The following is a 6,580-nucleotide window of genomic DNA, read 5'->3' as shown; positions in this document are numbered from 1 at the left end:
ACGGGAACATCTTCCCATATCCCTAATGGTGTCTTCGTCGATCTATCGGCCATTTGAAGTGTGATATTGGTACTTTTAAGCTCTCCCATCCCTAACCTTTTACTCACCGAGTACGGCATAACACTCACACTAGCCCCTAGATCACATAAAGCTTTGTTGATCGTGGTGTCGCCAATGGTACACGGTATTGAGAAGCTTCCCGGATCTTTGAGTTTTGGGGGTGAACTCCCTTGAAGGGTTGCACTACTCACCTTAGTGAAGGTGATAGTCTCAAGCTTCCGGATCGACTTCTTCTTTGTGAGGATGTCTTTCATGTATTTTGCATAGGCCGGCACGTGATTGATTAATTCCGTGAAAGGAATTGAGACTTCCAAATTCTTCACAATTTCCATAAATTTTCCAAGTTGGTCATCAAATTTGGGCTTGGCTTGACGACTCGGAAAAGGAAGTCTAATCATAATGGGCTCCTTCTCCTTGACCTTGTCTTCATTTTTCTTTGAAATTCCTTCTTTTGATGGTTCTCCATCCTTGGAGTTTTGTACAATTTCATCTTTGTCACTAGCTTCCACAACTTCATCCTCAACTTGCTTCTTCGGTGCTTCATACCTTGTACCACTCCTCAAGTGAATGTCACTAACCGTTTCATGTCTTGGGGGATTACTTTGAGGTGGTAATTGCCCCTTTTCTCTTTGTGAGCTTGAAGATGCTAGTTGAGTCAATTGGGTTTCCAACATTTTGGCGTGAGCTAGGATGTTGTTGATGGTGATTTCCTTTGCTTAACTATCCTTTTTCATTTGAGTGAAAAACTCTTGTTGATTCTTTTGCATTTGGAGGACCGCTTTTTGAACATCAAAATCTTGGTCATTTTGTTGATTGTATGGAGTTTGATTTTGGTAACCTTGGTTTTGGTTGTAAAAGGGTCTTTGATTTTGGTTTCTCATGGGAGGTGGGGTGTATGTTGGTTGAGGGTTTTGAACATTTTGGCTTTTGTATGAGAGATTTGGATGTAATTTGGTGTTTTCATTGTAATAGTTTGAATAAGGAGTACCACTCTTGTATGCTTGGAAAGCATTCGCTTGTTCATTTTTTCCCCTACATTCACCTTGGTCATGTCCCAAAGTTCCACAATTCTCACATATCCCACTTGGGATTGATGAAGATGCCGTCATGGCATTAACATGATGCTTTGGTGATTTTGAGGCTTCTTCAAGTCTAGCCATAGCTTTTTCAAACTTCGAATTGATGGTATCAATGTGAGCACTACGTTGAGCACCCAATTGAGTAATGGAGTCCACTTCATGCTTTCCCCCTCTAGTAGCCTTGCGAGGTCTACTATATTGTGAGTTATGGACCGCCATTTCCTCAATTTTGTTCCAAGTTTGATTGTCATTAACTTCGGTGAACATTCCATTTGATCCCATGTTGAGAATGTTCCTTGAATCTTCATAAAGACCGTTCCAAAATTGTTGTACCAAGAACCACTCGCTAAGTCCATGATGAGGACATGAGCGACAAATTCCCTTAAATCGCTCCCAAGCTTCATACAAAGATTCTTCATCCCTTTGCTTAAAGCCCGTGATTTGAGCCCTTAGCATGTTAGTCTTTTCCGATGGATAGAACTTTTTGTAGAAAGCTAGAGCCAACTTCTTCCAAGAATCAATTCCGAGAGTAGCCTTATCAAGGCCCTTCAACCATTGTTTTGCGGTGCCAATTAGAGAAAAAGGAAATAAGACCCATCGAATTTGGTCTTGAGTTACACCGGTTTGAGATATCGCATCACAATAGTCACAAAAAGTCTCCATATGAGAATGAGGGTCTTCACTAGGCATCCCCTCAAATTGGCTTCTTTCGACTAATTGGATAAATGCGTATTTGTCAATAAAATTTCCGGTTAGATGTTGTGGTGTGGGAGTACCATTGGGTAGGTTCTCCTCGGTGGGTACGGAATGTGATGAAAACTTAGGCATTGTGGGTTGATTTTGTGTTGGGTTCTCCTCACCTTCTCTTGCAAAAGGGTTGATGAACTCAATAGTATTTGGTTGAATATCTACAACCTCACCAATACCTCTCAAAGTTCTCCTAGCAAGTCTCCTATTGGTTGTCAAAGTTCTTTCAATTTCGCGATCAAAGGGTAACAAGTCACCTTGTGACCTTCTAGACATGCAAAATATCAAACAACCCGAAAACAATTAGAACAAACCTTGAGGAGTTTTACTTCCCCGAGGCAAAGAAAGACACAACTAATAACAATATAAGAAAAACTAAATCAAGTTAACACCGTCCCCGGCAACGGCGCCATTTTTGCTCGGGTTACTATTTTTCGGTTACTTGTCGTTCGGAGCACCTAGACCAAAACACAATTTATAACTTCACAAACAACTCTACAATTAGTAAAGAGGCAAGTAAAGGTCGGATCCCAAGGGACGGGAATTGAGATGAGATTTCTATTGCAACTAGCGGTGTCTTAAGGGTGTCACAATTGGGGTTTGATGTAGAAGATCACTAAACTAAATAGCAATGAAAGTAAACAAGCAAGATGAATTAAAAGAGATGTAAACAATTGATAAAATGCACTAGGGTGTCATGGGGTCATAGGGGATTCATGGGAATTGATCATACAAACATATTCTCAAGTTATAAGCAAGCCATTATTGTTGTGATGGATCGAGTTGGTTTATATCTTACAATCCTAGGAAAGTTTGGGTCCCGGAGCCGAATCGATTAGATTGTACAACACCTACAAGTCGACTTAATCTTCCCTACTCAAGAATATGCATGGTCTAATGAGACTCGAGTTGGTTTATGTCTTACAAGTCTCATTGAAAATAGGTGATGGGTAAAAAAATGCAAGGATTCATAGGCTCACATTTCATCAAACATAACATGTGCATAAGTTGAGATCACAACAAGCAAGCAAATAAATTATGAAAGCATATTACTTTAAGCATGAATCATCCCCCATGTTGGTTTCCCCTAATTACCCATTAACCCTAGCTAAGGAAACTACTCACTCATTATCATGTTGAACATGCTAGCAAGGTTGTCAATCATACCAACAAAATTAAACATGATGAATAACTGAAAGTGATTAACATTAATTAAAGAGGGATTAAGAGAATTATACCTACTAATGATTCCAATATTAAAGCAAAGAATAAAAGAAGTACTTGATGCTTGATTGAGAGGTTGTCAATCTCCCAATAATAACCCAAATAATCTTCAATTACCCAAAATAAAGGATGAACAAGAGAGAGATTAAGGAAATAAAACTTGTATTAAAACTTGATTAAATGTTGATTACAAGATTAAAGAGAGATTTGATTGATATTAACTACTCTAAAGATTGCTAAGAAGAACATGCTCTTCTAATTAGACTAATGGGGTATTTATAGTGGGGATTAGGTGTATGAATTAGGGTTAACTAAGGGCTTAAATGACGATTAAGTCCCTTGTTGAGGAAACGCCGGTCTTTTTGGGAAGACTCCGGTCTCTAGGGAGACTCTGGTCTCTAGAAAAAGATGTGCATCCTTCCTTGAAGCTTGAAGAAGACGAAATGGGTCTGTCTGGGAATCAGGGCGTCTTTAGCCTGGGACGGGCGGATTCTGCAGCTTCTGCCCGGGCGTCCAGGTGTTGAAGACGGGCATCTTCTGGAGCATTTGCTCGGGCGTCTTGGGGGTGAAGACGCACGGATTGTGGTGTGAAGACGGGCGTCTTCTAGACAATCCGCACGGATTGTCAGGCAGTCTTGTTCCTTCTTCTTTTCTTCCTTTTTCTTCATAAAATCCTTGAGGATTTCCTCAGGGATGAAAGGATCTTTTCTCATCATTGCACATCTACTATAGTATGTACAAAGGCCTTCTAATCTTGTCTCTCCTTGATGCTTGGTCATTGAATTCAATAAATTTAGCCTCATTTTGCCATGAAAATGCAAGGTTTGCACTCCTTTCCTACCAAGGACACAAAACCTCAAAGAATATGCAAAACAAAGAACTAAAGACAATAAATGACCCAAATATGCACTAAAAAGCATGGGAACAAGGCTAATTCGGGGACTAAATATGCTCTAATTATGGTCACATCAGTCAGTAACTGAGACAAGACACAACAAACATAACCAACCTATAACAACCACAACCAAACACACACACAGTCACAACCACTCAAACCAATCTCCGTCATCGACTGTCCACTGGACCAGCCCTGCCAGTGGGGGACCGCAGCCGTTCCCACCTAAGCCCCGCTCATCATATCGAGCGATAACCCTGTCCTATTAATGTGCACATCTCCTCCCGTGGCGGGTTCCACGGAGGGCGAAACTAGGGCGTGAAGCCACACCCGCAAGTGACCCCACTCAGCCGAGGACGCACCTCGAGAACCAACAACAATAATCATAGACAGCTGCAATCCAACAACAATCAACAAAACAGCATACAACAACCGATTACCATGTATACTCAACCACACGGTCACAACCACAACACAACAACAACGCAGCAACCGACACACTAGATAATCCGCAGAAACTGAGTAGGCAAACCTACCTTTAAGCGACTGTAACGATTCCGAGTCGACACACGCAACACCCAGCAGTCAAGCAACACCTATACACACAATACAATCCTCTATCATTACCCTTCTAACCCTAACTGAAAACACAAAGACACGGATGATGATGATGACATGCCTACATATGGAAATCTGGCAAAGGAACTGCTACCCGACTCAAGCTATGCACTTCTATAGCACAAGCACCCTCAAAGGCTCCCATGGAAGGTATTTGGTGAAGGGAAGAGGAAGGGACGACATCTAGGTTTAGAGGAAAGAGGCAGAAATGATTTGCGGTTTTGACGAAACACGATTATAAACCTTCGCTGAAAAGACGCTACTCGATCGAGTAACTAACATACTCGATCGAGTGACCCTACTAGATCGAGTACCCAAGCTACTCGATCGAGTAGCCTCTACTCTATCGAGTGCCACCCACATAGAAAGGCAAACAAGGCAAATGGTAACTCTGACACGCATCACTAAGTGATACCACCTGCTCCCAAGGTCGGTCAAGGTTGGTCAACGAGTCCCTAAAAGGATGGGTATTACAGTCTTCTTCCCTTAAAAAGAACTTCGTCCCTGAAGTTCAACTCACCCTTCCCCAACGCACAAGACACGGAACAAGGTCGACACCACCGTTCTTTCGACATAGATCACTACTCTCTAGAAGTACTAACCCACCATGTCATCATCACCAACTGTCTAATACCATATACACCAACTTCTACGAATCACAACTTTAATTACCAAATTCACCACATGTACTAACACAACTAACGACCACACAACTACTCCGAACTTTTAGCCACGCAGCTATGGAACTATACTCTCACTAGTCCATGATTTCCAACACTAAATATGTCACACAACACTAACATGTTACCAAACGATCCTATTACAATGCATGACTCAAAGCTGTACTACCTTTGATAACAAATTACTCAACCTTTACATAAATATACCAATTTACTCATCAAACAATGAAAACAATTATAACTTCATGCTGGAAATATAACAAGAACAATAGAAAACATTATGAACAAATAACAAGATTATTACAATATTTGTCTTTTTATTTTGCGACATTACTCTTCCCCTCTAAAAGGAACTTCGTCCCCGAAGTTCACCACCGAATTATTACACTCAGTACAAATACTTATCTCTTGTCATTTACCCAACACATAAAAACTCCCTTGTTGACATTACTCTTTAATCATAATCAACATGAATTTATAAATGCATCCGCTACTTTACTCGAATGTTTAGCAACAATCATGAACACATGTATGTATCTATTTGTATATAAAGGAAATATGTGAATTCTGTGAAATAAAGAACGAGTCTTTTTGATAATAAATAAGTTAGGCTACTAAGCTAGTAGGCATTGAAGATGGCAAATGAATGCAATAAGAATCAACTACTACTTGCACTATTCGTCACAAATTTGCATTCATAAACCAAGTACGGCTTCCAACATATCAAATTAACGGTCCAAACATAAGACTAATCGACAGCAACTATGTTAAACATCGAACATGCAAGAATATAAGCATTAAAACAATTTTAATTATCAAAATGTCCCTGAAACAGTGCTACTCTATCGACTGTATAGGGTACTCGATCGAGCTGACCCTACTCGATCGAGTGTCTTAGCTACTCGATTGAGTAGACCGAGATCAGAAGGCTCCTTACCTGCCACATCTGCAGCTACTCGATCGAGTGAGGGGCACTTGGTCGAGTGGCCACAGGTCAAAACTCCTCGAAAACTTCCTAACACCACACAAGATATACGTATAATATCGCATAACCGCGAGTCGGGATGATAAACCGACCCAAAACCCTGTAAACAAGTCTAAGCTAAGCAAATACGGCCTTATGGGCACCAATACAAACAAACATAATAAGTTTTAAAGGAAATAAACTAATATCCAACATAACCAACAACCATACTCAAAAGAAAAAGAAAGGAGTATCACTCCTGCTGCTGCTGCTGCTCCCCATGACGTAATCCTCCGCTCCGTCACCTCCTGAA

The 6,580-nt window shown here is 40.7% G+C and overlaps 1 non-coding gene across 1 annotated transcript; it reads left to right on the top strand.

Annotated features, from left to right (window-relative positions):
• The first annotated feature begins 1,488 nt into the window (after positions 1-1,488).
• On the top strand, positions 1,489-1,595 carry LOC141593636 (small nucleolar RNA R71). The gene has a single exon (XR_012521710.1). It is a non-coding gene; the product is annotated as a small nucleolar RNA R71 (small nucleolar RNA).
• Positions 1,596-6,580: the final 4,985 nt, after the last annotated feature.

This window comes from Silene latifolia, chromosome 7 (assembly GCF_048544455.1).
Source record: "Silene latifolia isolate original U9 population chromosome 7, ASM4854445v1, whole genome shotgun sequence".
Taxonomy (NCBI): Eukaryota; Viridiplantae; Streptophyta; class Magnoliopsida; order Caryophyllales; family Caryophyllaceae; genus Silene; species Silene latifolia.
The sequence above is the reverse complement of the archived record's forward strand: the minus strand, read 5'-3'. Positions and strand labels throughout refer to the sequence as shown.